Source organism: Anastrepha ludens, chromosome 5 (assembly GCF_028408465.1).
Source record: "Anastrepha ludens isolate Willacy chromosome 5, idAnaLude1.1, whole genome shotgun sequence".
Lineage (NCBI taxonomy): Eukaryota > Metazoa > Arthropoda > Insecta > Diptera > Tephritidae > Anastrepha > Anastrepha ludens.
This window is the reverse complement of record NC_071501.1, coordinates 36,122,188-36,145,006: the sequence shown is the minus strand read 5'-3', so window position 1 is coordinate 36,145,006 and position 22,819 is coordinate 36,122,188. Positions and strand designations below refer to the sequence as shown.

The following is a 22,819-nucleotide window of genomic DNA, read 5'->3' as shown; positions in this document are numbered from 1 at the left end:
TTTTCAAAAATATGTAACCAACATAATTTGTGGCATCACTTAAATTCTGTTGCATATTTTTAGTTGTTAAATAAAAGAATTCTTGCTTATGCCTGCCAAATCACCGTTTACATGGCTTGTCTAGGCGTTCATGTAATATCATTGTTTTTAGTGTTATTTTACATGCCATTCTCAAGCACACACTTAACTTGTCACAACCAATACACGCACAAATTCCATATATATTTTCTCACTTTTCCCCCAAACTTGTAGCAAAAGTCAGTGTAGCGTGGCTAAGAATAATTTTTTTAAAAGCCAAAAACATACACACACACCCAAGCATGTAACTGTGGTGTGGTGTTCTGCAGCCCAGCTAAAAAGTATGCTATATATTTTCTTTAATTTTTTTCTCCTAGTTTTACCTTTTCTCGTTGTGTGGCGTTTGCACGCATAGACGGCTTACGGCGTTTACTTGCCGCCCGCCGTGTTCTTCGTGGTGCTGCACTGTCAGGCATGCACACATACACACACTTGCAGCGCCTCAAAACTCACTTTACTTTAGCCACATTTTTTGCAGAAATTTGTTTGACTTTTATGCTACAAATTCTATAGCTTTTAGCTTAAACCGTAGTATACTTTTAAGCGTTATGCAAAATGTCACAATAATACCAGCCTATTTATTTGTGTTATTTTTAGTTGCGTTTTTGTTGCATCACTTTGCAAATTGTTTGCAATTTTCTACACAATAATCCATATTTTCTTTTAAGTATATTTTTTTTGCACTATTTCACTTGCAACATTTTTTTCACCAGCACGCTGCTGTGCGCGGCTTTCCTATTTAAGCGTTCCTCACTGTTCGCGTTCTCATATTGTAGTGCTGCGTCGTTCAACGCTCAGTCCTGCCTTTGGTGGCTTGGTTGGCTGGCTGGCTGCATGTAATATTCGATTATAGCTTAGATGCGGCGCAGCTGATGCGGCGCATGCAGGTGTATGCTCTCTCATGCTCCGCAGAGCGCCTGATTGGGGGGGAGGCTTGGCATCGCACGTTTTTGATTACTGTCAGCCGAAGCTTTTTATGGGAACTTTGCATTGGAAGGCATCGCAGGGCTGCTCTTCTCTCGGCTAGTTGAGTGATTATGGCGGTTTGCTCTTTGCATTTCTCTCAACTCAGATTACTCCACTCAAATTATGTTTGTAGGTCATCTGAGTGCATTGGTTGTTGCTCTTGCCAATAAAATGTGTCGTTATGTTTGAAAAGTTTTTACGCTCTGTCATCTGAAATAAGAAAATAAAAATTTGTGATTATTAACCAATGAATTCTTTGATTTGATAACTGGAAAATATAACTAATATACAAGAACTACAAAATCTAAAATCTAAAACTAAAAAATCTTACAAATAATTGCCTCAAGAAATTTAAAACAACTGGTAATAAGTAAAATACCAGCATTTTTAAAAGTAATTTAAGTTCTTAAATAATCTGCTTTCTAGCACTGAGCGAAATATCAAAGTTAATCCGAAGACGTTTAGTCTCGACTGACGAGGCGTCCCCTGACCTTTCATTCGAGATATCTTTGTTTCTATTCTCATCTTATGAAATTGTTAAGGGGTTGCTTCCTCTCAAACCTTCGTCACATACAGATAATGTCGGTGTTTCAACTATCTTGCTCAAGAAGTGGCTGGCGTTAGTAATTCCTTTTGAGATTATCTTTAACAATTCTTTATCTACATATACCCTATGATCAGAAAGTACCGGGTATGTTTAAATAAAACAAAACAGAGTTAAACTGCAAGCAAATTTATTTTATCTCCTTCAAAATATGACCCGTCTGAACCAACACACATGTGCCATCGTTTAACACAGTCCTCCATGCACCCCTGGTAGGCCGACGAAGGGATGGCCTTCAGCTTCTTCGTCGCATTCTCTTTGATCTCCTCTATCGACTGAAATCTCCTTCCACGAAGTGGTAACTTCAACTTGGGAAACAAAACGAAGTCGCACGGGGCCATATCAGGTGAATACGAATAAAGGAGCACCCAGTGACCTTAATCGTCTAGCTGCCAAACCCGGACATTTACAGAGAAAGGTCCCTACAACTTCTGCAATGGAGATTAAATAGTAAATCTAGGTATTCTAGGACGGGGATGCCGAGTAGGAGGTCTCTAAGACCAATTCAGTTGACCTCTTTTAGGCAAGTTCATCGGCAATTTCATTTTCCTCTATGTTCCTATGTCCTGAAACCCTGATCAGAGATGTAGTGGATGAAGCGATTTAGTGAAAGAAATAAAAGGAATCCAGGCTGGAGAACTGTCTCATGAAAATGCAGAATTGGTCTTCCCCTTCCTCGTCTTCCTTTTAGGGGTACCGTGTCGTAGGCTCCCTTGCTGGAGCGTCCTCATTCACAAGTTACACGCTTAATTATGTCCATGTCCCTATAAAGCTCATACAGCTTACAGTTCCACCGTACACGATACTCCTCACCAAGAAGGAGGCGACCAAAGATCTTTTGGAGAAGACTCCCGAAGCTTTCTCATCTGCTGTTAGCATCGTGCATGCTTTTGCGTCATATAGCAGGACGAGAAAGACGAGTGTTTTGTTGACTGTCAGTTTGGTCCTTCGAGAGAGAGGACCTCCTAATTATCTGCTGAGCCCAAAGTAACACCTGTTGGCAGTATTTATTCTCCGTTTGATCTCCAGGCTGACGTAATTTTTGTTTTTGATGCTGGTCCCAAGATAGAAAATGTCCTACCTTTTAGCCCATTAAATAATTGCTTAATAATTAGAGCGTACACTTCTGTTAGGTGTTTGGCCGAGCTCCTCCTCTTATTTGCGGTGTGAGTATTGTTGTTGTTCCACAAATGGAGGGGCGTACAGTTTTAAGCCGAACCCGAACATCAAATGATTTTTTTTGAAAAGCTTTTTCATGGTAGAAATACGCTCGGAGGCTTGAAATTACTTGCCGAGGGGCGACCGCTATTAGAAAAAACGTTTTCATTTTGCTGTTTCATGCAAGGAGATTCGAGCCTACGCACTCCCAAATGGTAGTCACGCACCAACCCATTCGGCTTAGGCGACCGCAAACCCCCTAGGTGCCTTAAAATAGGGGCATTTCATCAAAATTGAAAACCAATGCATTTACAAAGCTGCTAGAGGATTAAAATGTTCTAGAAAATAATGCTTTGGAGAATTTCACTCAGGATCGTCCCAGGTAGAATCTGCATACAAATAACGTAAACGTCTACAGAAACAACATAAAGTAGCAAATAGTTACCCCAGATTCCCTCAACGCACAACACTACGAATTCAGAAAGCTACAGGAAGTGAGCTATGAACGAGTAAGTTTTCACAGTTTTAAGCTATTTAAATATAATTAAAATTTGCTCAGAACAACAACTTTACTCGTGTACGTCATTAACACCACGCAATTGTTTATTATTATTACAATATTTTAACCCTTTCTTTAGAATTTTTTATGTATTATTGATTTATTTATTTTTTCCATTTTTCAAACCGACTAATTTCTCTTACTTCAGTATTTAAATTATCATTACCATTATTTCTAAGCTATTTATTTTCCCCATAAATTCACGCATACATATTTTAATACGTTACCCCCACAAATATCGATATCTCTACTCTCCATGTTATCATTAAACTTTTTACAGTCCCATTTGAGTAACTTTTATTTCACCTCTTATTTCGCCAAGTTCCGCTTAACGCTCACACTTTTACTTAAATTTCCTGTCTGTGAAAACCTTCCTGGCCATGTCAGACACTTTCCGCCCACCACAAATGTGCATATATATCATACACATGTACATACATAGGTATACATAGGCATTTGTGTGTATGTTTGAATGTGCAAGTTCGCATTGAGTATCCTCAGGATGTGCGTGCGTTTTCTACAATCCGGAGCAAGCTCACTACTGTTTTTGAAAATTACCATTTACTGTTGTTTTTGTTAATATTGCATTATTGTTTTTTTATGGCTGCATAGAATTTTTCAAACTGTGCCATTTAAATTTTTTCGCTCTCACCCACAAAAACAATTATTTAGAATGGCTGCTCCTTCACCTTCAATCGTTATGCGCCGTTTTCTCTTCTCTTCACTACGCATGTCGGTATTTGTTTTTATTGCTACCCATAGTTGTTGTTAACTTATATTAATTTGTTGTTGCTTTTCAGTGGTTAGCTGAGATTGCGTAACATTGATGGGTGTAGAATTTGTGTTGTTTACTTGTTGTTTTGGTAGAAGCGCTCAATCTAGCAGTTAGTTTGTTTCTCTCTCATTTTTCTCTCAAAAATGGTACACGTGTTATCTCCTTAAAATATCGGTGTGTGTTTGTGATTGCATATTTATTTACCAACGCAATATAAAGGCATAACAACATCAGCTGTTGTAGTTGTTTATATATGTAAATGGGTATTCCATTTTGTTTTAAATTCGATGTAACAACATTTTGATAGAACGTTATGGAGGGGATAAAATACTTTGCTTAGGAATTAAGAAAAACATTTAAGCCAAACAAAGGTGTCATATACATAATGTGCTAAGGATATGATTTTGAAAACTCAAAATTTCACCTCTAAAAGCAAGACAATGGTATTTTATTATCATCTAAGCCATAACTGGCATCAATAGACACTTAAAGATTTTCTTTAGCGTTTGATCTAAAGCTTGCAGTTGACTATGTTTTATATGAGATTGTTTTGAGCTCACATATTAATGTGCATATTGTTGAAATAAAATATAATATAATAGAAATACAAAACCACGCACACACTTTTTTATTCAACTCGTATGCTGACCTGCAAGCTTCTGCTTGAACGGCGTCAAGATTTGCATGTCGGAAAAGTATTTCTCCATTCAGCTGTCCATATAGAAAGGGTTAGAGATGCCAATACCGGAACCCCGGTAGATTTTAGGTTACGTAAATCGCATGATTAATACCAGCTAATTTCGGAACCCCAAAAATTTTAAGTCATTGCATTACAATAAAATATTTTCGATTTCACAGAACTTGTTTTAATTCACTGAAAAGTATACAATACAGAGTAAATTGATTTGTATTGAAATTTGTACCATTAAAATTTAATATAAATCAACTCATTCAGTCGAACTGAGTAAGATTTTGTTGTTTAAAAATTTTGACAAATCAAGCTAAGAAAAGCATTTATTAAAATAAAAGTCGTGAGTTTTGGCAGAATTAGGGTTTAAGTTTAAAGTTTCTCTCTATAAACTGTTTTCTGTGAAAGTATCCCAAAAGTAAAGTCTACGAAACAAACCCATCGACCATTTCAGCACTAAAAGAAAACAACGTTCGCGCGGTTAATGGCATCCCGACATCATTCCTCTAACGAATGGCATGGAGTACGGAGACCAAATTCTTAGAGTGTATTCACGTAAGGTTCGGTCAATATTGGAAGAAAATATTTTCTTAAATGACTTAACTTATCTTCTTTGTGGCATTTATTGAAATAAACTTTCAACTCAGTTGATTTAGCCATTAAGCCAAAAATGGGCTTAATCGCTGAGCACCATAAGTTGGCCTGAGCGGGCGATGAACACTTTGCACAGAGCGTCGATTTTCATGATACCATCTCCGGAGTCTTTCTAAGATGAAAAGTCAATAATTATGCATTTAATTTGACAGTAGTCACGCGTGATTTGTCAACAAAACCCTATTGGAAAAAGTGTCTCCAATGTTATCACCATTTATTAGAAAAAGGAAGAAGAGTCAACGTTTTTTTGGCGGCTCCAATAGTAGGTAGATAGGTAGGTCCATTGAGATACCACTGGAACTTTTCCTTTTCAAACCATCCGGTAGATTTAATAAACGGGCAAAGCATCGTTAGTTTTAGATGCTCTACGTCCGCTACAGGAGCGGAGCCCCTTAACAGCAAAGATTTCACCCTCAAATAAAAGGTGTCTGACTGTTTCCCCTTCTTCTGTATTAAGAAAGCTTCTACATAAAACGCAGTATGGGAGCCTTAACCTTCTAGCGTGGCTGCCTATTAAGCAATGACCAGTGAATACCGCTATCATTTTTCTTATAGCTTCTCTGTTAAATCTTAATAAGCTTTTTGATCGACCGCTGTCCTATTTCGGCCATGATTGTCTACTTAGTTCCCATGTTAAGGGGTTTTGCCAACTTGTATTTACCTTATTCATGGTTCTCCCATCTATCAGTAGTTTACAAGTGGCTATAGGCATAGGTATCAACGTCTTATTCACTTGGACATCAAGCGGTGTACCGGTTCGAGCAAGTTCACCTGCCTTGCAGTTCCTTTGTAGTACTGCGATGCGTCATTTAGAAGTTTAAAACATTATATGACTGTTTTTGACGAGTGTGTTTTAGATTCTAACCCTATTATTCCTGCTTGACTGTCCGAGTATATGAAGACTTCATTTGTGGATAGTACTCTTGTTTTAACTTCCTATAATGGTCAGGTAGGCGAAATGATTGACTAACTCCGAGTTTATCGGAGTAAACTCCTCCACCTACTCTGTTGTTTAGTTTTAAGCCATCTGCATAGATGTTTATATCATTTTCTCTAACAATAAGCCCGTTATCCCATTCCCCTTTGGAAGGAAATACTGTGACGAAGGCTCGAATAGTTACAGCCTACAAAAGAAATGTAGCACGTTTTTACAAGTTTTAAGACTTTGTTTATTTATTTTACATTGTTTTTGTATAAAAATATTGTTCAAACCTTAATACAAACCATATTAATCCAAGTTTCAAATTTTGTGCAAAATTTATAAAATTTCGTCAAATTTTAATCAAATTACCAAAATTTTAAGAAATTAGAAATATAAAAAAATTGTGTGCGCAGTTGTATGTCCCATTTCATTTTAGTATTATATAATAAAGCGTAAGCTTGAAGTGGTTAAAAACTCTCGTTGATTTGTGATCATTTTTTCGCTGACGATGTTTTGTGTTTGCTGCATATAAAAAAAAGTTCCCTGGATTTGTTGTATGGGGAGAATGTGCAACACCGTCAAGGAAAAAATTTATAAAAAATCTACAAGCTTTCGTAGTAGCTTGAATTTTTTACTTTATTTCACTAAAATTTAGTTGGCTTAAAATGGCGCACATCTTTTTTTTTAAATGCGAATTAAAAGTTTGAAATTTTGTTGAAAATTGGCCAAACTTGTGTATAAATTTTGAGATGTCAGGTATTTACTAATAGAATATAAAGTCAAGGGATATTTGGAATTGAAAGTAGCTGAGGCTACAGAGTCCGGCACTCGAGGTGTAACCAATTAAAAAGGTAATACATTTAGTTTGGAAAATTACTTTTATGCAATTCAAAATAAAAAATATGTGAAAATAATACAGGGGTTTGGTTGAAAAGTAATGAGCCTTATTTTGTTTAAGCAATTGTATTAAACCTTTTGGCTTATGCAACTAATATTCTTCAAAATAGGACCCTTGAGCGTTAGTACACCTCTGGTAGCGGTCCTACCACTGCAGGAAACATTTTTTAAACTCATCCGCCGGAATCGCGTTCAATTCGGCTGTCACAGTTTTTTGGATCGCCTCGATGGAGTCGAAACGCCTCCCCTTCAGCTTTCTTTTCAGGCTCGGGAACAAGAAGAAGTCCGGAGGGGACAGGTATGGGCTGTAGGGAGGGTGGGGAAGCACCGGAACCCCCATCTTGGCCAATGCAGAGGTGCAGAGGAAGGCGGTGTGCGCCGACGCATTGTTGTGATGAAGAGTCCAATTGTTGACGAGGTCGGGCCGAACCCGGGCGACGCGGTTTTTCAGCCGAAGGAGCACTTCATTGTAAAATGCCTCGTTTACAGTGCTTCCTGGAGGTACAAACTCCTTGTGGACGCTGCCTCGAGAGTCGAAGAAGATGGTCAGCATTGATGCGGCCAGCTTTGACTGCAAAATCTTAACACACTTTTAAAACAGCTTTCACGCGCGGAGCGATGTTGACTGCACTGCTGTTGCCAGCGAACGGGGACCGGTTTCTAGTGGAAGGGGAAGGTCCAACGATCATTTTCCCTCACCAGCCGATTCGGTTGATCGCTTGGCAGACGCTCCGCGCGGGAAGGCTCATTACTTTTCAATCAAACCCTGTACAAAATTAAGAATCAATTTCGATATGGGAACCTTTTGCCTTGACTATGGCCTTGAGACAGTCCAGAAATGAATCGCAAGCAGTCCGAATATGACTTACAGGTATTTTGGCTCACTCGCGGACAATGGATTTTTTTAGCGTCTCGAGACTGATGAATCTTTTAGTTCGGACCTTGCTCTTCAAAATGGCCCAAAGAGAATAATCCATCTGATTCGCATCTGGTGAACTTGAGAGCCATTGTGGGAACGTTATGAAGTCAGAACGTTGTTTTTTAGCCATTCTTGGTTCACTCGAGCTTTGTGAGACGGTGCCGAGTGCTGTTGAAACGTCCATGGTTCGCCACCGAAATATTTCTCTGCCAACGGCTTCAAAGGCACATCCAGAATACTTTCCCGATAATATTTCGCATTTACCTTGACTCCAGGTTCGATGAAAACAATTGGAGAGGCCCATTTGTGGTATAAAGTCCCAAACAATTACTTATGGTGGGTGCTGCCTTCTGGTGGCCAGTCTATCACTCAAATTCTCATATGAACGGTCGGACAAATACCCCTATTGTTTTAGGAGTTAACGAATTGCGCAATTTGAAAAATTTTCTCGTCAGAAAACACAATGTTCAGAAATTAACCGCTTTCGGCCATGCGAAGAAACTCCTTCGCTCTGTCAAGTCTGACTTGTTGCTATATTGGTGTGAGAACATACGCCTTTTGGATCTTATAAGGCTTAACTTTGAGATCATTTTTCAGTATACGGCGGATGCTACAATCAGATATTTTCAGTTCTTTCGGCATTTAATTGCCACTTCGTCGGGGATTTCGTTCAAATCGCTTCTGCAATTTTTGAACCATTTCACGTGACGTTGCAGCCTTTCGATGACCACCTCCATGACATTTCGTGTTGCTACCAGTATCATTGTAGCGATAAATGGTGCGATAAACAAAAACTTTATTTACTTTAAGATGCTCGAGCTCACGAACAATCGCTGGTTGTGATTTTCCTGAAGTTGGTTACACTTCGAGTGCCGGACCCTGCATTAGATAAATCAAAAGTCTTTTCACCAAAATGCACCAAACGAAAATGTTTATAAATTGGGCAGACGTACTATTTGACATGTTGGATTTTTTCAGAGACACCCGAGCTACAAACTGTACAGGCGGTAGAAAGTACATTTTTAAAAGGTCTCCAATTTAAGTTAAACAGACTTCATCTTGCACGAAAAATTAAGCTAATAACGTGGGCAGAAAAATCATCACTGAAATATTTAATATCTCTAAGTGCTAAGTAGTGTGATTTGGATTTAGCAGCAGAGTCCAGAAAAGTCGAATTTTTTTTTTACTCTTAGGATTGTGCAAAAACGAAGGTATGAACGCAGACAATGACTCAGAACTAAATTTTGCATGCAGTTGTTTTTCTTTTGTTTCTGAAATCTATTGAAACCGATCAGGTAAATTGTTTTGAACGGAAGATTCTAAAAAATATATGTTCGACTTGAAGACGGTACCTACCGCATTCGGTACAACGACGAGTTAGACACTTTTATCAGGGGTACAAATGTAAACAGGTACATCTAAGCGCAAAGGATTCGATGGTACGGTCACATTTTACGAATGAGCAACGATATAACTCTAAAAGGGACCTTAGAAACAAATCCACAAGACAGCAGAAGAAGAGGACGGCCGAGAAGATGATGGAGAGATGACATTAAAGACGACTTTGGAGATCTGGACATATCTGATATCAAATGAAAAGTTGATGACCGAGTGACGTGGTAGTGAATTGTAACGGGAGCAAATGGTACAACCTGAGATGTGATGCTATGATAATGATAATGATGATGAGATATCCTTCCAAGTATCGCCAAATCGTACAGTACCCTCAGCGGGGAAGCCTGTGACTTAATTCATATATGCTCGCAATGTAAATGGATATTAGGAAAGCAAATGTGTTTTGATGTGATCATATAAATCGGAGTATTTCACGGCAAAAAAAATAAATTTTTTAATAAAGAAACGTAGAAGTATCTCAACTTCAGCAAGATTCAGATTTTGTGTTTCGTATAAGACAGTCAAGCGGCAATAAAGGCAATAACCCATATAAAATGTCTTCTAAAAACGTTCTTACGACCAGAAAAGCCATAGAGAGACTAGCCGCAGACAGACGGTTGCAAATCTATTGGGTACCCGGACATAAGGATATTGCAGGAAATACGCCAGATTCGTACTAGCCCCGTGTAGAAAGGAAAGCAGAACTAGCGGCACACGCATTCAAGATGGGAATTACAAACAATGATAGCTGCAGATTTTGCAATGAACTAGAAGAGAGGGAAACTATTAAGCACCTTCTACGTTCTTGCCTAATGCATGGCAACCCGAACGCAATGTTTAGGAGCTTTACAAAATGATAAATTAGAATGCCTCTCGGGGATAGAGCTCCAGAGCTTACTTAGATTCGGAAACGATGCAGGCTTATTATAAGAAGCCTACTACAAGGAAACTTACAGGTCTAGCTCCATCTGGTAACACTAAGGACCAATAGGTCTATGTGATGGCTTTCATCTAGCCAGATCAATCTAACCTAACAGTAGACTGCGAACCCGAGACCAACCGAATAGGAGCCACGCACAATCCCACTCGCTACAGCGGTCGCCCTCTACTATATTTGGAATAGTTTATATAATTTAGCATAAATTGTGAACACTTTGTCATTCCTACACTTTGCGTATGCCTATTCGCTCATTGTGTGGAATTCTTGTTCTTATTGCATGTTCGCATCCATGTGAAAGCCTGAGAAAAAGTACAAGTGGAGGTACACATAATTCTAACAGCGATTATGACAAGACTCGTACTTTTTTGCATAGCCATGTAATGGAATGCATGCCATTAAAACTAATGTGTTTGAGTGTGTGTGTGCGTGTGTGTGTGTGTGTGCATTTACGTGAGCAAAGTTTGACAGTATATGACAAATTGTGTAGACCTAAGTGGGCAAAAGTCACACTTTGATGCAAAGATACAATCACATATAAAAACCTATGCAGCGTAGATGCATACATGAATTCATAAAGACATGCTAGCATAGATCTGCTGACAGCAGCAATCACGTTGACAATTACTTGACAACTGTGCTGTACTTGCAATGCGACGAAATATTGCTGTTATTGTTGCTGCTGCTGCTGTTGTTGTTGTTGTTGTTGTTGTCATAGCAACATCGTCGGTGATTTCTCAAGTGTTATTTGAGGGTTTGGCTGCAAAATGGCGCATGAAAAATGCATGAAGTGAGCCTTTACATACAAAGGTATATGTATATAAGTAGATGAGTGTGATGCGATACATTGATTATGCACACAAGCATTCACTGACAGAAAAATGTGTGAATAGTCACTTATTGGAATCTAATCCAGTAAAGGGACGGAGAAAGAAAAAAAAAACTGAAATGGAAAATTTAAAATATTTCTTTTACAAACTATGCGTTGTTGTGATACTACTTTTTCTCTCTTTAAAAAGTTCCTATTGAACCACTAATGCAGGTGAAAGCTGTGCGAAATATAAAAAGGCACAGTACTTTTGGAAATAAGTATTATTCCAATTTAGTTTATAAAAAACTAGCTTTAACCCGCGACCCTGCTCGCGTAGGAGTTGGATTTGAATTTGAAAAGGTCGATCCAAGGACCTCCAGGAGATTTGGTGGCTCCTAAAACACTCGGGCTAAAGAGCCCATTGTATTTAAAGCTCTGGAAAGGGGGTAGATAGTCAAGGAGGGAAGGAGAAAAGTATCAGAGAAAGAGATAGGAAAGAATAGAGACAGATATAGAGATAGTTAGTCCTGTGAGAATTTTCCAGATTCTTTGGTAAATCTGTAAATATCCTCCAGTTTTAGAGAACGAATATTACTCATTCTCATGACATCGGTACCCAATACTCGTAGCCGTGCTCTAGCAAAGGCAGGACACTCACAGAGAAAGTGCTCAGTGCTATCCGCCTCCTCCAAAAATGACAGGCATTCCAGGTCCTCGATGATTCCAATGGTGGTCATGTGCTGACCCCATGGGTTGTGTCCTGTAATGATGCCGACCATCAACCGAATGTCTTTCCTTCAAAGTTTTAGTAGAAAGTTTGACAGTTTTCTGTTCGGACTTGTCACAAAACACTTTGCAGTTCTGCAGCGTTCCAGACCGGACCATCGCTCTGTATGTAGATTGCCTACATAATCGCTGATCCAATTCATGATTCCGCTTATTGGCTCTGGCCCCTGTGGGGGCACCGCTAATCCACGGTTGCCAAATTCGTCGGCGATTTCATTTCCTTGAACACCGGAGTGTCCCGGAACCCATATAAGTACAATCCTGTTTTGTCTTGCGACAGAATAAAGCTTCTTCTTACATTCTTGAACAATCTTTGAGGTTTGCTTCGCGTTCTCCAGGGCCTTCAATGCAGCCTGACTGTCACTGAAGACTCCAAACTGTTTCCCGCTCCATCTCCTCTCGATTATCCATTCGGCTACTTTCAGGATGGCAAAAACTTCTGTTTGGAAAACAGTTGCCATTCCCCCCATAGCATAGGAGTAGGAGTAGTCTTGAGGGATTTAGGATATGTATATAAAAGAATTACAAAAAATAATTTCATAGAAAATAATTTTTTATTAATAACCATAATATTACAATACCCGACATCCGTTGCTATGCTTAGTTGAATAAAATCAAAACAACCAATCAGAAAAATATCAAGCAAAATTATTTTTATTAATTTTCTATCTCAAACCGTTTTTGAACTTTGCATTTGCGTCATAGTTGAACAGCTTATGTGGATTATGACGTCTAGAGTGTGCTATAAATAGTAGGATATAGGAAAAACTAAGATTTTTTAGATTAAATTTAAGCAAATGTTCGATTATTAGTGACGAATGAGAGTAGTGGCGCGGCCTGGGGGCTGTGGGAAGGGAGTTCCATCATAAAAACATGCCTATAACCTTCATTGGGTGAAAATATGAATGTATAATAATTTTTACGTCATTTGGTGTTGTCGTTTCGTAGTGAAGCGCGGACAACGTACAGACATTCACCTTTATAGTATAGACAGTACACTATACTCCATTTTTGGTAGAACAGTAATATTTTTCATTTCATAATTCTACAGACTTCACTCTTAGGCAGCTTTGATGATGCATTAGGCATTTTAAACCCCTTCATCCGCAAAAAAAAACCTCGTATAAGCGGTTGTACAGTGAGTTATGGGTGTATTCCCTAAGAATGATCCCCATAAAATTCTACAACACTGCAAATATTTACATATATTTTTTTTATCAGATACTGTAACACTGTTTAAGGATTTCTGTGACCAAAGTTTGGAAGCAAATTTTGTGACTTGCTGCACTCTAATCAAATAAATACTATATTAAGTATTCTGTAATTAACGTGCTAGATCTCCGCACTTTTCAACACTTGCAATATCCTGTTTGGCCTACTTTTTATATAATTTTTTCTATCGATCATCATAAATGATCACTTTTAAGTAATCAGTTCTTTTGGTTCGTATATCATCGACATAAGTCCCTACGTTTTCAGTTAATTAGTGAAAGCTCAGAGAACAAGCCAATGCAAGGTATCACTTCTTGCATATCGCGATTCATTACCATGCTCGAATTGGCCTCCTCTATTATGAACTCCTTAATGAGGAATTTATTAAGATTTTCAAAAGCTTTTTTCGAATACTATTTCCAACCAATCGATATCCGAATATTCGTAATACTAGGAATGCTACATATACGGTTTTATATATTTAAGTAATGCATAGTGAACTACTAAAAGCACTGAACTACTACATTAATGAACTACTAAAAGCAATGAAATAATTTGGCATCATTAGTAGGGCTTCAGATAACGTTTACTTTGAGAACCGGGAATTGTCCTCCCGTATTTTTGAATGGCTCTACCATACCTGAAAGTGAAACTGTCAAATACCTCGGAGTACATTTGGACCGAAGAATGACCTGGAAAACTCACATTAAAGAGAAACAGAAACAACTCAAGCTTAAAACGAAAAAAATGTACTGGCTCTTAGGCTCGCGATCACAACTTAGTCTCGAAAATAAAGTACTGCTCTACAAAGCTATCTTAAAGCCAGTATGGGCATAGGCAATACAGCTTTGGGGAACAGCGAGTAACTCAAACATTGAAATCCTGCAAAGATACCAGGCTATGACTTTACGAAGCATTGTTGGTGCTCCTTGGTATATAACTAACTTCGAAATTCACAAAGACTTAAATGTACCTTATGTTAGAAATGAAATCACCAAAGCCTCTCGAAGATACCTAAACAGACTGTCGTACCATGAAAACTTACTAGCAAGAAATCTTCTACACAATAGCATGGATGTCAAACGCCTTAAAAAAATTCATGTTTTGGATCTCCCAAACAGATTTGAGGAAACATAATTGACTTGTAGCGAATACAACTGTTTTACAATATATTGATTGGTCTCAATGGAGCGCAATCAATCCTGTCATAATTCTTATATTTAAAAAATTTGCTGATTGTCAACTGATAGATTGCAAATAAAATTAAAAAAAAAAAAAAAATTAGTAGGGATTCAGGTCTAGTAAATCAATCACCAAGCAGATATGGGTCAAATATGAGAGGCTAGAAGCCCGTCAAAAGTAAAAAAAATATAAATGCATAGGTAAATTTTAATGAAACATCGCATAGAGGAGAATTCGAGCTTCGAATTAGCTTTTTCAAACTTTGGTCATTGAAAGCTTTAAAAAATGTAACAATTGAATTCTGATTAAAAATTATATTGTCTGTGTTCTGCGTGGGCCTATGGTTAGAGGAAGGTCTTAGTTTGGCTCGTAGCAGCAGCGCTTACAGTTAAACGCAGTTTGGTTACATTATATTCAATATCAAAGCTTAAAAAATACAAAAAATTTAAAAAAAATTAAAAAAAGTAAAAAAGGAAGTTCTAAAAATTAACGTAACAAAAACAAATATGTATCAAATATCAAAAATAACATTGGGAGAAAGAAGCAAAAAACACAAATTAAAAAGTTGTTGAAAAATAGAACTGCCACCTTCTCTCGATGAACCCTAGAAGCTACGTACATTTGTTGTGATAAGCGATGAATCTAAAAAGTTACGAAAAGTGGTAAACATTTGGTATATCAAAATAACCCTGAATTTATTTCCGCATCGTGGTTAATAGAGACTAATGGCACTTTAGTAGGAGGTCAAATGCTAAAAATTGTAAGAATCATAAGCTTCAGATGACTTCATGTAAGCATAGGAATCAAACTAAGCAATTCAAAATCGGTACGCATTATATTTGACTTAAAAAAAAATACTTTAAAACCAGTCTACATAAACAGCGTAAATATGCCGTGCGTCAACGAAGCCAAATATCTCGGAATTACCTTTGATACTAAACAGCGCTAGAAAGTGCATGTCAAGAAAGGGCGTGAAGAGCTGAAATTAAAACATAAAAACTTCTTTACACTGTCGATAAGGTAATAGACACTCACTACAATAGTGGCAGACAAGCTCAAGCGAATCTTGCCCTACTATTATCTAACGATTCCACAATAAAGGGTGACGCAAAATCGACAATGCTCCAAACTGTGTGGGAAACCTCGATTTGCATCGTGATGGTACTCGTCACTGACATGGCGAAAATGTGTGATATGGCCCACAGACAACGTTTAAGTGCACATGGTTTTTGTCCAGCCAGTTACTCATCGTCGGCTTCTTAAGCGTAAAACAGTTTTAGACCAGATGGGCACACAGTAGCAGCTGTAGCTTTTATATGTACATATACGTTTGGGGGAAAAAAATGCATTATTTTTGAGTAAAATTTTTGCGCAAATGATTTAAAACTGTTTTATGGTCGATCTTTAGCTCTTGGGCGATGCAATGACTACTAAAATGTCGGTCAACTTTGATTATTTATGTGACTTTATTTTCGACGAAACCAAATTTGCACGTAATTGGGTGTTACAGTATCGGCACCATAAACACCATTCACAATTTCAGCTACCCGGCTTGCATTTTCGCCTTTAACAGAGAAAAGCTGTAAAATGTACCGAATTATCTCATTGTTGACTTTCATTCTTAACACCCTGTAACTCGCAACTGAAGGAAACAAACGAAAAGCAGCAAAGTAAATTAATTAGTGCGAAATATGCCATTGACAAGGAGCATAAACTTTAAATTGTTTGATAGATACTGTACGAGATATCGAACTCTGCGGCCATCTACCGACAAAGTAATAAATTTCTTCATTTCATTCAATATAAACTTATAATAAATATTGAGGCATCTTAGCTGCCCATTCTTGTATTTGTACGTGATTATCTTTATACTGTAGTAATCACAAAACGTTATTCTTTTAGATATGTTTTTGCTTTAAGATATATTAGATTTTTCCAAAAATTATTTTTAAATTTTATTAGCTTGAAAGATGTTTTGTGCCTTCAAAAATTTGGGGCCTATGCTTTTTCTGGTAAAAATTTAACAACATTCACGCATCTGCAGTCTGTCAAAAAAGGACCAAAAATTGTTCAATAAAACGCAAAATACTTGCTTAACCATCAAAATATATATTGTCGCCTTCAAAATAGGCTCCATTCAAAGCAATACAATACCGCCAAATGCCAACGGTTAGTCCAGTCATCAAAGGCCGTTTTAAACGCGTTTGAAGAGATCTTCTTTAGCTCCTTCAGCGAATTCTCCTTACTGGCCTCTATCGGCTCAAAGCGGCATCCGCGGAGTGGCAATTTAATTTCTGGGAAAAGGAAAAAATCACATGGGGCTAAATCCGGTGAATACGGTGGTTGTTCGATGATATTTGTCGAGTTTTTGGTCAAAAAACTGTTCACAATATGAGCCTTCTGAGACGGTGCGTTATCATAGCGCAAGATCCGTGAGTTCTTTTCTTTCCACAAATTGGGCCGTTTCTTACGCCCATTCTCTCTCAAATGTCGGATAACTTCCAGAAAATATTCCGTGTTCTTTATTTACCGTACAACTATTTGGAACAAACTCCGAGTGCACAACACCATGACAATCAAAGAAAACGACTTTTGACCATTCAGCCGACTGTTGACTGGTGTGCATGTCAAACTCATATACCCATGTCTCATTACCTGTTATGATGCGATGGATAAATGTTGGGTCCGAATTCACTTGCTCAACCATGTCTTCAGCAACTTTCTTCCTATGCACTTTTTGAAAGAAATTCAACTCTCTTGGAACGAGTCGGGCAGCCACGCGTCCCATGCCCAATTGATGGTGGAAAATGTTGCGAATTGCTTCGTGTGACACGCCTTTGTCTATGTTTTCACTGTTGAAGACGTTGATGGGCGACAAGATAGGGACAAATCCTCCACGACTTCTCGGCCCTCTGCAAAAGTCTTATATCACTAACGGGTCTACCCGTGTTTTTGATAAAGCTCACTCGCCCTAAGCTTTCTGCAACAATTCAATGATTCGTCATACGAAATCCCGTTCGAAAACACAACATTTTAGAGAAATTCTTTGTTCGATATTTTTACCCATAGTGAAAATTGCAGAACACACCTGCGGTTGACTGATATAATTAAATGCCAAAACCAAATTAATTTTCAGATCACACTCAAACTCTGCGACGCTATAGAAGACAGTTGTACTAAAATTCCAGCAAAAAAAATTTAGACATATGCACCGGCTGCCCTAAGAACTTCGGGCCGTAGCTGTCTCTCAGTCGTTGCTGATTGGGAAACGTACTTAAAAAGTTAAGCCATTTATAAGCTGCCTGATTTACTAACTGTACACCATAAATGAAAGATCAACTTATTTCTAAAGGTTTTAACTGTTCACAGTATTGACTCTCTTAGTCTTAGAAGCGAGTGCGTCGATATTTATTGCTGGCGTAGCTTAATAGGAATCACTTTTCTGATAAGAAGACCTTTGACATGACTTTATCTGCTATTCTTGGACCAGCTGCATGCAAAAATATTTTTTTATTTAATTATCAAGCTTATTTTCTAGAAGTGATTTGAGAATAGGCGCTGCACTTACGATAACCTCAATTTTATTGTAAAAATAATGAAGTATTTATATGTAATTTTTGGCTAACCAGAAATATTGGGTTGGAAAATAAGTTCATAGCGTTTATATATTTTCTTTTATTTGTTTGCTGTTTGGCGGAGGATGCATTCATTCGATAGAGCTACTTCTGATTGCCCCGGTGAACATGGACCTATATATTGCCCAGCTACACCACCTGAATGAGGCTATTCGACTGAAAATACCTGACCGACATGGTCAAACCAAACTCCTTCACGACAATGCCAGGCCCAATATTGCAAAACTCTCAAAGTGGCACTCCAAGAGATCGAATGGGAGGTACTTCAGCATCTGCCGCATTCTCCGCACCTTGCACCGACCGATTACCATCTTTCCCGCTCTCTGTCAAATCATATGAAGGGCGTTACCTGCGATAACAAAGACGTCCTTAAAAACTGGCTAAACAAATTCTCGTACTTTTTGACGGAATGGCGAACGGCGAATACATAAATGATTACCTTATTGATATAATTATTGTTGTTTTGTTTAAATGAAAGTCTTCGGTAAAAACGCTACGAACTTATTCCCCAATCTAATAATTTCAAAAGCATTAACTTGAGGAGGAAAAGAAGAAGTGCCTTTTGCTATTGCTATTTTTAGTACTGTTGCTGTCTCTGTAACTCTTTCTCTTTTTTCATGCTTGCCTACCCACAATCACCACTGTATGGTTACAACTCTGTTGTCTGTTCCTTCGGCTCTCCTTCCTTTATTCGCTTTGTTTCAGCATTCACAGTTGTTAGCCGAAATTGAGGTAGGCAAACGTAAAATGAAGTAAAATATATTTGCTAATTATTTAGTTGAACTAGAACACCAATAAAAATCATTTCTTACGTGGGTTTTCATCTCTATGACACTTTGCTAAAATGTGTCATTTTATTCGATAATCTCTTTTACTTCTTACAATTACTTTTCACCTGACAACTGTTCTTTCTTATCAGTCAATCGAACTAGTCGAGCCGTTTTTTTTTCGTGCCTTTTTTCCTTTTATGTATTTATTTTGCTTTATTCCATTTTCACACATTTCAACCCACTTCGAACGCCATTAAGTACCAAGAATACAAAAAGAGCACAACCAACCATCTCATCTCCACCAACAAACGTTCCGACAGTTTTCGACCCTTCACCGCCCAATATGCCAACTGCCCTACGAACACTTTTACACTTTTGGTGCTGACCATTAACTCCACCTGGGCATTTTACAACACGCGCAACGCATACACATGATTTCATAAATATGTATGTATGTATGCATTTCTGCTGGTATTAGCTTGGGAACAGAGAAGGCGACGATATCGGCACGACGGCATCGGTTTTGCCACTCATACGCCCAAGTGACCGCTGCGAGGCAGTAAAACACACCCGCGCACTTGAGGTTGGGTGCAGCATGAGCATGAAAAAAATTACGTGAAGTTGCTGTAGTTGTATTTATAACACACAGAAATATGTATACGCACGTGTAAATACACACATTGCAGCAAATTTTCATTTCGATGTATTTGTGTGCCCCGTTAATATCCTTTTCACACACCCAAAAATCTGTTTTTGGTGACTCGCCGCGCTGCACACTTTGTTTTTGCTCATACTTTTATTGTTATTGCTTTTCTTGTACTTTTGCCGCTGCAGCGTTTGTTTTTGTTTTGCCTACTTTATTACTTGATTATATAAAATTTTGTGGATATATTAACTCCAACGACTTTAACCATTGAATAATGGAAATTTTTCAACTATTAACGACTGACATCTTGCACACCACTTCAAAAGCAAAAATTCTTACAAATAATTCGCTTACATTTTCAATATCTGTAAATATTTGCAAAGTACGCATTAGTTGAAAAAAGTTTTTTTCCCTCACTTCACTGCGAACGTTCCGTTAAGCAGCCACTAACTGGCATCAGAAAAGCACCAGTTTTCGAAAACAAAAAACAGAAACGAAACAGTTCTGCTTAGGTAGACTCAGCAGAATGCATAATAATTTTTTGCACTTTTTCAAGTATTTACACTTTTAGCCCATCGTCGTTGGACCGTATTTTAGTCCGCGTTACTTGCTGCTGTTGCGGCCCGCAACTTGATTCTCCGCAACGCACGAGACTATTATTCGGCATCGACGGCGAAACCCAGCGCGACAGTAGTGTTCAAATGTGCTTCTTTTTCTTGCAGAAGCGCATGCAAAAACAGAAAAAAAAGGCAAGAAGCAGCTTCAAAAGAGAATTGATAGCTTTGCAACACAACAAGCCGAAGGCGCCGAAAGGTGAAGGGGCAAGCAAGGAAGTCGGCAAAATAGTCGGCCAGTCGGTTAGTCGGTTGACGCTTCGTGTCCGCACACATGATAGGTCGGCAGCTTTTACAACTACGTAAAAGTTTTAAAAAGCACGCAAGCAGGCATGGACTCGTATGTGTGTATGCATGTGAGTGTGCTTGCTGTGAAAGGGAAAGGAAAATAGAAAGGAGTTATCAGTTAAAGCTGAAAGGAATAAAGGGTGATGTGAGTGTTGAGTGATTTTGTTCTTGTTACAGGTACAGCTAAAAATTGGTAAGGTAAACCGTGGAAAACGATAAAAAACGGTATAAAAATCAATTTTTTTAAATAAAATATACTTTCAAAAAATTGTTTCTTTTGGGGAAAAATTTAATTTATATTTATTTGTTTTTTGAGTGGTTATGTTAAAGGTAGCGCTAAAAATTTGTAAAATAAATCGTGAAACATTGTAAAAAAAATGTTACACATTTTTTTATTGGGAGGTTGAACTAGTTTTAAAGGTGACACACAGATGGCGCTATTTATCACTTTATCGCGTTGGCAATACTGAATATATATTCATGACAAAGCCTCATCCCTAGGCTTTGTTTATAAGTATCTGTCATTTCGCTGAAGTATAAACAACGCAGTGTTTTCGTGCTCCGAGTATGTCAACTTTCGTGCCGTCGAAACGCAATTTGCGGGAAGCTTTGCTTTTCTGCTTCAATTTGAAAAAAAATACAGCCCAAGCCCGTGAATTGCTGCAGGAGGCCTACCCAGACCATACTCCGTCGATTTCAACATGTGAGTACTGGTTTCGACGATTCAAAAGTGGTGATTTTCACACCGAAGACAAGGAGCGTCTTGGCCAGCCCAAAAAGTTCGAGGACGCGGAATTGGGGGAATTGGTAAACGAGGACTCGTGCCAAACCCAAGAAGAGCTTGCTGAATCATTGGGCGTTGATAAATCAACCGTTTGCAAGCGTCTAAAAGCGATGGGAATGATCTAAAAGCAAGGACATTGGGTCCCGTACGAGTTGAAGCTGCGCGACGTCGAACGGCGATTTTTTACGTGCGAATTGCTGATCGAGCGACAAAATCGGAAGGGTTTTTTGCATCGGGTGGTGACTGGCGACGAAAAATGGATCCACTACGATAACCCAAAACGCAAAAAATCATGGGGTTTGCCCGGCCACGCATTAACGTCGACGGCCAAGCAGAATATTCACGGCAAGAAAATCATGCTCTGCATTTGGTGGGATCAGGTCGGCGTCGTATATTTTGAGCTGCTCCAACCGGGCGAAACAATCACGGGGGATCGTAACCGACTGCAATTGATGCGTTTAAGCCGGGCATTGAAAGAAAAACGGCCGGAAACGGTAAAAAGGCACGACAAGGTTATTTTGCAACATGACAACGCTCGGCCGCATGTTGCTCAACCTGTCAAAAAATACCTTGGAACGCTTGGCTGGGAAGTGTTACCCCACCCGCCGTATAGTCCAGACATAGCTCCCTCCGATTATCATTTGTTCCGGCATATGAGTCTCGATTTGGCGGACCAGCGGTTCTCCTCGTACGAGGCTACCAAAATATGGGTTGAGTCATGGATAGCCAAGCAGCGGCCAGAATTTTGGGGAAACGGCATCCGGAAATTGCCCGAAAGATGGGCGAAAGTTGTAGCTAGCGATGGCCAATACTTCAAATAAAATATTTTGTACCGTTTTTTCACAATAAAGCCCCAAATCTTCGAAAAAAACCTTTAAAACTAATTCAACCTCCCAATAATTTTTTTTTTATTTTTTTTTATTTTTTAGGGTAAAATATATTGTTCTTTTTGAACCGATGCGGTAAGAGACGGTAAATGTTTGTCTTTAATGTTTTAGGATAAAGGCAACTTTAAAAAAAAATTGGTAAAATAAATCGTGAAAAATGGTAAACAAACATGTTTGTTTAATTTTTAGAACAAAATATATATTTTTAAAACATTTTTTTGGGAAAATATTGGTTAAATGAATCCTAAAAAAAATCTGTTTTTACCTTTTTGGACCAAAAAATATATTTTTAAAACATTTTTTTTTTTGGTTAAGTGAATCCTGAAAAAATTTTTTTTTACCTTTTTAGAAGGAAATATACATTTTTAAAACAAATCATGTAAATATTTTTCTTTAGTTTTTTGGGATAAAGTAAACTTTCAAAACATGTTTTTGTTTTTTGTTTGGTTGATTTCGTTAAAGGTTTATTTGGTAAGATAAACAGTGAAAATTGGTAAAAGACTGTAAACAATTTGTTTTAGTTTTTTAGTGCAAAATATGCTTCTTAAAATTTTTTTTTTTTCGTTTAAGTAATTTGTTTTACAGGTATAGTTAAAAAATGGATGAAAAAAAGATGAAAAACGGTGAAACAAAAATGCTACTTTTTACGAAT

General features: G+C 38.0%; 1 protein-coding gene across 2 annotated transcripts in view; it reads right to left on the bottom strand.

The window, feature by feature from the left end:
* The window catches only part of LOC128862799 (uncharacterized), a 122,123-nt gene extending 101,893 nt beyond the window's left edge, over positions 1-20,230 (bottom strand). For both annotated transcript variants that reach the window (XM_054101541.1, XM_054101542.1), the window contains exons 1-2: positions 19,949-20,230; positions 402-1,254 (exon numbers count right to left, since the gene is read on the bottom strand). The gene's annotated coding sequence lies outside the window, so the exon portion shown is untranslated. The remainder of the gene's footprint in view (positions 1-401; positions 1,255-19,948) is intronic.
* Positions 20,231-22,819: the final 2,589 nt, after the last annotated feature.